The sequence below is a fragment of the Palaemon carinicauda genome, chromosome 35 (assembly GCF_036898095.1).
Source record: "Palaemon carinicauda isolate YSFRI2023 chromosome 35, ASM3689809v2, whole genome shotgun sequence".
In the NCBI taxonomy this organism is placed as follows: domain Eukaryota; kingdom Metazoa; phylum Arthropoda; class Malacostraca; order Decapoda; family Palaemonidae; genus Palaemon; species Palaemon carinicauda.
The window spans coordinates 9,306,312-9,317,853 of NC_090759.1; positions in this window are offsets into that span (position 1 = coordinate 9,306,312).

An 11,542-nucleotide genomic window follows, 5' to 3' on the forward strand; every position below is an offset into this window, starting at 1 on the left:
CCGAGTGTATTAGACTGAGTCATACCCTTAAGGAGATTAATTATGTCAGGGATCTGACTCATCTCATCCGTGCACATGTGCAAAGATACACGATCGAATCAGAGAAATGGGCGCAGAAAAAAAGATCTTTAATGATTATAATTTCCAGACGGATTAGAAGAATATAAACTAAATTATATGAATGAATCGACAGTGCGTAAGATTCTCAATGCATTCATAAATGTACATACTTTACAATTAGACCATGGGAGAGAAGTGATCGCTGAAATTACTAGCAAGGTTGATTTTACAACTCGTATGTGAATTACTTTAACTTTCCTTTAGGGGCTGCTTTCATGGTCCTATCACGCAGGGGAACACTACTCACTAAAGAACCTACACGATCAGTTTATTACAAACATTCTTAGGTATTTTGCAACATTACACTGCATAACGTGTTTATTGTTAGAAAACAATTTAAGACTTCAGTTTCTTCTTTAGCGAAATATTTCTAATTCATTAAATCTCGAATTTGAATTGAATATTCACATAGAAGCAAATTATGATACCCTGGCTTTTCTGCCAATTTCCTCGATTCTAAATCATAAACTTTGCAACTTCTTTAATTCAGGTTTGTTGAACTAGTGCAGTTTATATATTTTATCCGTTTTGAGTTACATTCCTTGGTGGTATGGTGTATGACACGACAATTTTTAGGGAAGCTTATAATGATGATATTGCAAGTCATCGTGAATATTCTACAGTATATCTATTTATTCCTGTTTGTAAATCTAACGAGATAGAGATAGGGACGGCTGATTTTACGTAATTTCAGATAACATCTGTGATTATAATAAGTAGAAGCAATCACTACAATTTGTCCGGTAAAGGTTTCTTTCTTAGGTACTACAGTTGAGAGATAAGGAGATAGTAGCCACAGAGAGATATCTAGACTTTCCTTGGAGTATTTGTATCAGATACAGAAGAACACAAATGGGACACAACAGATAAAACAGTGTGCCTTGGAAGTTGTCAACCTTTAAACGCCGTATCAGATGATAGGCTAGTCAACAACAATGAACTTTTTCTAGCTGTTGATTGTCTGGAGCTTTTTGACAACAATAAAACATAATAAAGCAACAAAGGAAAATCTATTGAAGGCCTCTCTCAGAGTAGGATAAAAGTATAGGAAATTTATGCCCTAGGCCTACATTCTTTGTTTTAAATAATTCTATATGCATCTTCTCAAGTACATATTGCTTACAGATAAGCCATAATGGACCCCCTAATAATCAACGTTATCAAAGTTCAAATTCTAACCCTTGAAGGACAAAGGTCAACCTAGTGCATACAATTGTATTCGCCATTGAAAAGTTTCTGATTCGGTATATAACTGACATATTTAATCTTCACTAGATATGACTTTGTTTAATATGCGTGGTCATAAAATTACGTAGGTTTAAAATCACACTGGTGTGTAGCCTATCTCTAGGGTCACAAGTTCTTCCTTCAATGCATTGGTCAATAAGGTTTATAGACGAGAACGAATACAGATAGATGAGGATGACTAATAACTACAAGGGATCATTTGCCAAGCAAATACAGCACATTTCCCTTCATCTCACTCCCCATGCAATAATGGAGTGGCACCTATCAATCTTTTTCAGAAATGGATCCCCGATAGATTTACAATAAATCATACTGAAGTGGTATACAGGAATTGTGAATAACGTCCTGTGGGCACACATTAATGGCATTTCCATACCAAGAATCTGGTCATGAAATTTAAATACCGGGCCATGGGGGGAAAAATGAATTTTTTTTTTTCAAAAATTACCCGAAAATCATTAAAATTCATAATTTTTAAGTGATGTATACAAAAACGTGACTTACATCCGATGGACATATATCCAAGATCCCCGGCCAATTTTGTGGAGAGTCCTGCATAATTATGGAATCCCTCTTAAATATGTAAATTTAATTAAGTTGTTCATGAGCATAGCAAGTGCAAAGTTAATGTTGGTGGAGTCCTATCAAATGAATTTCCAGTAAAGAGCGGAGTATTCCAAGGGAATGTATTGTCACCGATGTTATTTATCATCTTCATGGATTTTGTAATTCATAGAGAAGTTAGAGATGGTGGAGAAGGATTGGACCGGATTGGTAATAGAAAATTAGCTGACCTAGAGTATGCTGAAGACTCCGTCCTTATTAACAGAACACCACAGGATTTGCAATGATTGTTTACCAGAATACATGAAATATCACAGGATGTTGGGCTCAAGATAAATAGAAGTCATACTGAGATGATGAGAAAGAAATATGCAATGGAGGATAAATATTAGAAGGAAAAAGGATTAATGAGGTAGAATCATTTAAGTATTTAGGAACTATGATAGATATTACAGGGTATTTAGAATTTCAGTTTAATGAAAGATTGAGAGAAACAAATCAGACAATGGCTAATTTAAGTAAAATTTGGAAATCGAATCACCTAAAATTACATATAAAAATCAGGCTGTATAAAGTTTAGTGAGATCAGTGTTACTATATGGACATGAGTATGACATTGAAACAATATCCAACAAATTTTGTAGATTTGAGAACAAAGCCCTCGGAAGAGTAATGGGAATTAAATGGCAGGGCAGGATTAGAAATGAAACTATAAGAGAGATTACTCGAGTGTCATATGTGGATGAGATCATGGTGAGGGGCAGATAGAGATGGTTTGGGCATGCTCTTCGCACACCCCAAGAGAGATTTGTTTACCATAATTTTAACTGGGCTCCACAAGGCACTAGAAGAGTTGGAAGACCCAAGCCTACATGGCTGAGGACTATGAAGCGTGATTAAGAGATGATGAATGGTGAAGTATTGAATTAAAAGATCAAAATAGAGATGACTGGCGAAATCTAACGGATGCCCTTTGCGTCATTGGGCGTAGGCAATGATGCTGACCCTTATACGAAGTTTAAGGTTATTTGGTGTAAATATGAGGGCACAGGAGCCGAAAAATGCATAATTTTTATTTAGAAATGAACAATAATTGTAAAATTAACCATTTTGAACAAACGTATGCTGAAAATGTTGATGACTTCCTATTGGTATTTATCTAGGGCACCTCCGTACCAAATTTCAGGTCATTCGGTTATAATACGAGGCCACAGGAGACCAAAATATTTATTTCTGTCAGAAAATGCTAAAAAAAAAAAAAAACTCAATAAAAGGATTTTAAAGGTAAGTAAAAATTTTTTTAACGCACCTGGGTATTTACCCACCCGACATGAATTGATTTGAAGATTTGACAGCAGGGGAAAAAAATCAGGTAAAGCCAAACTTTTTCTTCCCATGTGGTGAAATATAACTACAATTCGATTTTTCTTTGCCTAAACATACACTGAATAGTCTTCCTATTCTTCACACATTCCCCTCATTCTGAAAAACTTAGACAACCGAAAATTTCTTCTTCACTCAAGGGTTCAGTGGCTACTGTCAACTTGCTTAGTGTAGAAGAGATTCTTTAGCTATGGCAAGTAGTTCTTCTAGGAAAAGGACACTCCAAAATAAAACCATTGTTCTCTAGTCATGGGTAAGGCCATAGCCTCTGTACTATGGTCTTTCACTGTCTTGAGTTAGAGTTCTCTTGCCTGAGGGTACACGTGGGCACACTATTCTATCCGTTTCTTTACTTCCTTTCCTCACTTGGCTATTTTACCTATTGGAGCTCTTGGAATTATAGCATACTGTTTTTTTCTACTAGGGTTCTAGTTTAGCAAGTGATAATGTTAATCATAGCTAGAGAGGAAACCCGGCAATTTCAATATAAAGTAGTGGTTAAGGAGTTAGACTCAGAATATGAAAGAAAGGTAGCAGATATGGAGGAAAGGTAGAAGGCAAAAACGGTGGGTAAGAGGTACAATAAAAAGTGGGTTAAAGGTATTATTATTAGTTCTAGCTAGGTTACATCATTAGTTGGAAAAGCAGGATGTTATAAGTCCAAGGGCTCCAACAGTGAAAAAAATCCCAATGAGGCAGGGAAATTAATAAACTGTAAGAGAAGTAATGAACATTTAGAATAAAATATTTTAAGAATAGTAAGAACATTAAAATAAATCTTTCATATATAAAGTATAAAAAGCTAAAAAATTCAAGAGGAAGAGAAATAAGATGAAAAATTGTCTCCGAGTGTACCATCAAGCAGGAAAACTCTACCCAAACGACAGTGGAAAACCATGGTAGGCTACGGAGGCTATGGCACTACCCGAGAATAGAGCACAATGGTTTGATTTCTGGAGTGTTCTTCTAGAAGAGCTGCTTACCTTAACTAAAAAGTCTCTTCTATCCTTATCAAGCGGAAAGTAGCCACTGAAAAATTACAGTGCAGTAGTTAACCCCTTCAGTGATGAAGAATTGTTTGGTAATCTCAGCGTTGTCAGGTGTATGAGGACAGAGAGAATGTGAAAAGAATAGGCCAGAATATTCAGTGTATGTGTAGGCAAAGGAAAAATGGGCTTTAACCAGAGAGAGAGAGCTAGAGAGAGAGAGAGAGAGAGAGAGAGAGAGAGAGAGATCCAATGTACTTCTGTCTGACCAATCAAAGGCCCCAACAACTCTTTAAGCGTAGCATCTAAAATTGCTTTCAAGGTAGGCTAAAAATGGAGTGCAGAGTGGGCTAAAAAGTTGCTGCAAGGTAGGCTAAAAAGTGAGTGCAGAGTGGGCTAAAAAGTTGCTGCAAGGTAGGCTAAAAGTTGAATGCAGAGTGGGCTAAAATGTTGCTGCAAGGTAGGCTAAAAATTGAGTGCAGAGTGGGCTAAAAAGTTGCTGCAAGGTAGGCTAAAAATTGAGTGCAGAGTGGGCTAAAAAGTTGCTGCAAGGTAGGCTAAAAATTGAGTGCAGAGTGGGCTAAAAAGTTGCTGCAAGGTAGGCTAAAAATTGAGTGCAGTGGGCTAAAAAGTTGCTGCAAGGTAGGCTAAAAATTGAGTGCAGAGTGGGCTAAAAAGTTGCTGCAAGGTAGGCTAAAAATTGAGTGCAGAGTGGGGTAAAAAGTTGCTGCAAGGTAGGCTAAAAAGTGAGTGCAGAGTGGGCTAAAAAGTTGCTGCAAGGTAGGCTAAAAAGTGAGTGCAGAGTGGGCTAAAAAGTTGCTGCAAGGTAGGCTAAAAAGTGAGTGCAGAGTGGGCTAAAAAGTTGCTGCAAGGTAGGCTAAAAAGTGAGTGCAGAGTGGGGTAAAAAGTTGCTGCAAGGTAGGCTAAAAAGTGAGTGCAGAGTGTGCTAAAAAGTTGCTGTAAGGTAGGCTAAAAAGTGAGTGCAGAGTGGGCTAAAAAGTTGCTGTAAGGTAGGCTAAAAAGTGAGTGCAGAGTGGGCTAAAAAGTTGCTGCAAGGTAGGCTAAAAAGTGAGTGCAGAGTGGGCTAAAAAGTTGCTGCAAGGTAGGCTAAAAAGTGAGTGCAGAGTGGGCTAAAAAGTTGCTGCAAGGTAGGCTAAGAATTGAGTGCAGAGTGGGCTAAAAAGTTGCTGCAAGGTAGGCTAAGAATTGAGTGTAGAGTGGGCTAAAAAGTTGCTGCAAGGTAGGCTAAAAAGTGAGTGCAGAGTGGGCTAAAAAGTTGCTGCAAGGTAAGCTAAAAAGTGAGTATAAGGTAGGCTAAATGTGAGTGTGAAACAGGCTAAAATGTGGGTGCCAGGTATGCTAAAAAGTGGGTGCAAGGTAGTCTAAATATTGGGTGCAAGGTACGATAAAAGTGGGTGAAAGGTTGGCTAAATTGTGTGTGCAAGGTTGGCTAAAATGAGGGTACAAGGTAGACCAAAATGTGGAATTAAGGTAGGTTAAATTGTGGGTGCAAGGTAGGCTAAAAGTGGGTGCTAGGTAGATCAAAATGTGGATTCAAGGTAGGCTAAAAAGTGGGTTCAATTTAGGCTAAAACGTGAGTGCAATGTAGGCTTGAAAGTGGGTGTAAAATAGGCTAATAAGTGGGTGCAAAATAGGTTAAAATGTGGGTACAAATTAGGCTAAAAGGTTGGTGCAAGGTATGCTAAAAAGTGGGTGCCAGGTAGGCTAAAAGTGGGTGCAAAGTATTCTAAATAGTGGGTGCAAGGTAGAATAAAATGTGGATTCAAGGAAGGCTAAAATGTGGGTGCAAGGAAGACTTAAATGAGGATTCAAGGTAAGCAAAAAAGTGTAGAGAAGGAAGGCTAAAATGGGGATGCAAGGTAGGCTGAAAAGTGGGTGCAAGGTAGATTAAAATGTGGATTCAAGGTACGACAAAAAGTGGGTGTAAGGTATGTTAAAAAGCGAGTGCAAGGTAGGCTAAAAACTGGGTGCAAGGTATGTTAAAAAGTGGGTGCAGAGAAAGTTAAAAACTGGATGCAAGGTAGAATAAAATGTGGATTCAAGGTAAGCTAAAAGGTGGGTAAAAGGTAAGCTAAAAAGAGGGTGAAAGGTGAAATGAAATGTGGATTCAAGGTATTCTAAAAAGTGGGTGCAAGTTAGGCTGAAAAGTTAGTGCAAGGTAGACTACAGAGTGGGTGTAAGGTAGGATAGAATATGGATTCAATGAAGGCTAAAAAGTGGCTGAAAGGTAGGCTAGAAAGTAGGTGCATGGTAGGCTAAAAAGTGAGTGCAAGGTAGACCCAAATGTGGATTCAAGGTAGGCTAAAAAGTGGGTGCAAGGTAGGCTGAAAAGTGGGTGCAAGGTAGGCCAAAAATTGGGTGAAAGGTAGGCTAACATGCAGATTCATGGTAGGCTAAAAAGTGGATTCATGGTAGGCAAAAAAGTGGGTGCAATGTATGCTAAAAGTACGTGCAAGGTAGGCTAAGAAGTTGGTGCAAGGTATGCTAAAATGTGGGAGCAAGGAAAGCTAAGAAGTTGGTGCAAGGTAGGGTAAAATGTGGATTCAAGGTATGCTAAACGTGAGTGCAAGGTAAGCTAAAAAGTTGGTGCAAAGTAGGCTGACAAATGGGTGAACGGTAGGCATAAAAGTGGGTGCATGGTAGACTAAAAAGCGAGTGAAAGGTAGACCAAAATGTGGGAGCAAGGTAGGCTAAAATGGGTCCAAAGTAGGCTAAAAAGTGGGTGCAAGGTAGGCTAAAAAGTGGGTGCAAGGGGGTTAAAATGTGGATTTATGGTAGGCTAAAAAGTGGGTCAACGTATGCAAAAATGTGAGTGCAAGGTAGGCTAAAAAGTTGGTGCAAAGTATTCTTAAAAGTGAGTACAAGGTAAACCAAAATGAGGGTACAAGGTAGGATAAAAAGTGGGTGTAAGGTAGGCTAAAAAGTGAGTGCAAGGTAGGCTAGAATGTGGCTGCAGAGTAGGCTTAAAAGTGGGTGCAAGGTAGGTCTAAAGTGCAAGATAGGCTAAAAACGGAGTGTAAGGTAGGCTAAACCGTGGTTGCAAGGTAAAATTAAAAGTGGGTGCAAGGTAGGCTAAAAAGTGGGAAAGAGGTAAGCTAAAATGTGGATTCATGGTAGGCTAAGAAGTGGGTGCAAGGTAGGCTATAAAGTGAGTGCAAGGTAGGCTAAAATGGGGGTACAGGGTACACTTGAAAGTGGGTGCAAAGTAGTCTGAAAAGTGGATGCAGGGTAGACTAAAATGTGGATTTATGGTAGACTAAACAGTGGGTGCAAGGTAGGCTGAAAAGTAAGTGAAGGGTAGGCTAAAATGTGGGTGCAAGGTAGGCTGAAAAGTGGATGCAGGATAGACTAAAATGTGGATTCATGGTAGGCTAGAAAGTGGATACAAGGTAGGCTAAAATGAGTGCAAGATAGGATAAAACGTGGGTGCAAGGTAGGCTAAGAAGTGAATAAAAAGTAGGTGCGAGGTAAGCTAGAAAGTGAATACAAGGTAGACTAAAATATGCGTGCAAGGTAGGCTAAAAAGTGGGTGCAGGGAAGGCTAATATGTGGATTCATGGTAGATTAGAAAGTGGGTGCAAGGTAGGCCAAAAGTGAGTGCAAGGTAGACTAAAACGCGGGGACAAGGTAGGCTAATTAGTGGGTGCTAAGTAGGCTAAAAAGTTGGTGCAAGGTAGACCAAAATGTGGATTCAAGATAGGCTAAAAATAGGGTAAAAATTTTTTAAAAAAGTAAGTGCAAGGTAGGCTAAAAAGTGAATACAAGGTAGGCTAAAAAGTGAATACAAGGTAGACTAAAATATACATGCAAGGTAGGCTAAAATGTGGGTGCAATGTAGACTAATTAGTGGATGCAAGGTAGGCTAAAAATGGGTACAGTGTAGGCCAAAAAGTGGACTCATGGTAAGCTAAAAAGTGGGTGCAAGGTAAGCTAAAAAGCGAGTGCAAGGTAGGCTAAAAATGAGTGCAAGGTATGCTAAAATGTGGGTGAAAGGTAGGCTAAATAGTGGGTGCATAGGCTAAAAAGTGGGTGTATGGTAGGGTGAAAAGTGGATGCAATGTAGGCTATGAAGTGGATTCATGGTAGTCTAAAGAGTGGGGCAAGGAAGGCTGAAAATGTTGAACAAGGTAGGAAAAAGGTGGGTGCAAGGTAGATCAAAATGTGAATTCAAGGTAGTTTAAAAAGTGGATGTAAGGTAGACCAAAATGGGGGTGCACGGTAGGCTAAAAAAAAATGGGTGCAAGGTAGACTAAAATGTGAATTCTTGGTAGGCTAAAAAGTGGGTTAAAGATAGATTAAAAAGTGAGTGCAAGGTAGGCTAAAATGCGGGTGTAAGGTAAGCTAAAAAGTGGTGCATGGTAAGCTAACAAGTGGGTGCAAGGTAGAGTAAAAAGGGGGTGCAAGTTAGGCTAAAATGTGGGTGTAACGTATTCTAAAAAGAGAGTACAATGTATAACAAAATATGGATTCCAGATAGGCCAAAAAGTGGGTGTAAGGTAGGCTAAAAATGGGTACAAGGTAGATTAAAGTGTGGATGCAAGGTAGGATAAAAAGTGGGTGGAAGTTAGGCTTGAAAGTGGGTGCAAAGTAAGCTATAAATTGGGTGCAAGGCGGACTAAAAAGGTGGTGCAAGGTAGGTTAAAAAGTTGGTGCAAGATAGACCAAAATGTGGATTCAAGGTAGGCTAAAAAGAAAATGCAAGGTACCCCAAAATGTTGGTGCAAGGTGGGATACAAAGTGGGGGCAAAGTAGACTAAAACGTGTATTCAAGGTAGTCTAAAAAGTGGGTGCAAGGTAAGCTGAAAAGCAAGTTCAATGTAGGCTAAAATGTGGGTGCATGGTTAGATAAAAAGTGGGTGCAAGGTAGGCTTAAAGGTGTGCAAGGTAGACGAAAATGTGGATTTAAGGTAGGCTAAAAAGTGGCTGCAAAGTAGACTAAAACGTGGATTCAAAGTATGCTAAAAAGTGGGTGCAAGGTAGGCTAAAAAGTGGGTGCAAGGTAGGCTAAAAAGTGACTGCAAGGTAGGCTAAAAAGTGGATGAAAGTTAAGCTAAAAAGTGGGTGCAAGGTAGGCTAAAAGGTGAGTGCAAGGTAGACTAAAAAGTGGATGCAAGGTAGGCTAAAATGTGGGTGCAAGGTAGACTAAAAATGGGTACAAGGTTGGGACCGAAAGGTCACTGCAATGTCCCTGAAGTAATGCTTACAGTGAGCTATAATAGGCATTCTGGTATCTTCACCCCATCGCCCCCCCCTCCCCCCCCCCCAATGAAAAGCTTTTGGGTCTGCCCCCAGACTACTTCCCATACTGTACCCTCATTTCACTTTCCTCATGAAAATCTTTTACTCTATCTCCACCTATTCAAACTTTTAAAGCTCAGAGCCATTGTCACTGAAAGCATTAAAAATCTGAACTGGTCTTCATCAATCTCGACGTGGAAGGTTGATAACTACATCAAATGAAAGAATTTATGGATTTAGAAATTTAGAACAACTGGTCCAACATTGGGGCTGGGGATGTCATCCAGTTTCCTTATGCATTGGGGAGAAAACCCGCAGTTACAATATGAAATTACAGTTAACAGAGCTTGAACAGTAAGATGAGAGAAAGGAAGCATGAATATGAGTATATTAGCTGGTAAAAAGTAAGTGCAGCCAGGGGCCACTGGGATACTGGAAAGGCCCCCAAATTACCCTTACAGTACCCCATATGAGGGCCAATACCGACACAAAACCCCTACAGAGAGCAAATAGGAGAAAGTCCTCAACTTACAATCCCAATAGGTTCTAAAAAGTTGTTTTCAAGTCGAACTTTGCTCAATTTTGGTCAGGGTAGGCTTCAACTAACTTACATGCCTGTTTTCAGCTGCATAAGTCAACAAATAGTCCAGCTTCATATTGCAAATGTCTTCTTGCTTATTGCATCAAATTATAGATTATTTATCTATTACAGTTCAGTATTTCGTTATGAACTTTTGAGAAAATAGCCGAGATTTATGATTTCAGTTGGATGTGTGTCTGTATCTCCGAATGTTTGTAAGTCGAACGTTTGAAAGTAGAGGCCTTCTTACAATAAAAAGACATTTTGATAAGTGACAAGTAATTAAAGAAAGAAATCTTAAAAGCAATGGTATTTTACACTCATAAAATAAATTACAGACTTATGATTATCAATTGTTTTATCAAGTTAATTCATTGAACATAATACTTAAAGATAATAATGCATTTTCTACTAGACTGTTATTCCGTTTCATAACATATTCTTAATTTCAAATTGTAGCTAACATATCCATTGAACATAAAAAGAATTTACCAATAGGCAAAACTAGAACAAATCAGAGAAATATAATAGAATACAGATACAATTAAAACATCCTACGATAAACACTTGGTATAAAAGGACATCAAGATAAATTGGATATTGTCAATGTTAAATGAACTATAATCCTTGGAATTTCAAACTATAATTCATGAGGGACAAACATGGTACAGGTCTAAAAAGAAGACCAGCTCTCCCAGTATTTTCTGAAGACAACTAAGATCTGGGGGGAGGGGCCAGCCATAAAAAAATGAGAACAATGTTTTGAAAGAGAAGTCACACTCCCTTAGTGATTTTGTCAGGACGATTAAGATCTATGGAAAGCCCATCCTTCCAAAACAGAAGACAAATGTTTTAAATATAATGACCAGCTTTCTCAGCAATTTATTTTGGACGTTCAAGATCTGGGGAGAGGCCAGACATTCAAAATAAGGGAAGAACAATGTTTTGAAAACGATGACCAGCTTTCTCGGCATTTTTTTTTTTTACATTTAAGATATGGAGAGGGCTCAGCCATCTAAAACAGTGAAAGAAAACTGTTTTTAAAATGATGACCAGCTTTCTCGGGGATTTGTCCAGTCGATAAGATCTGGGGAGGGACCAGCCATCCAAAAAAAGGGGAAGAACAGTTTTGAAAAAGAAGACTATCTCTCTCCGCATTTTTGTCGGGAAAACTAAGAGGGGCAAACAATCTAAAACTGGGGAAGAACAATGTTATGAAAAGAAGTCCACCTCTCTCGGTGATTTTGCCTAAACAACTGAGATCTAGGGAGGGTTCAGACATTCAAAACACGGGAAGAACAAAATTTTGAAAAATAATCCCAGTTTTCTCAGTGATTTTGTCTGAACGACTGAGATCTGAGGAGGGTCCAGTAATTCAAAACAAGGAAAAACAATATTTTGA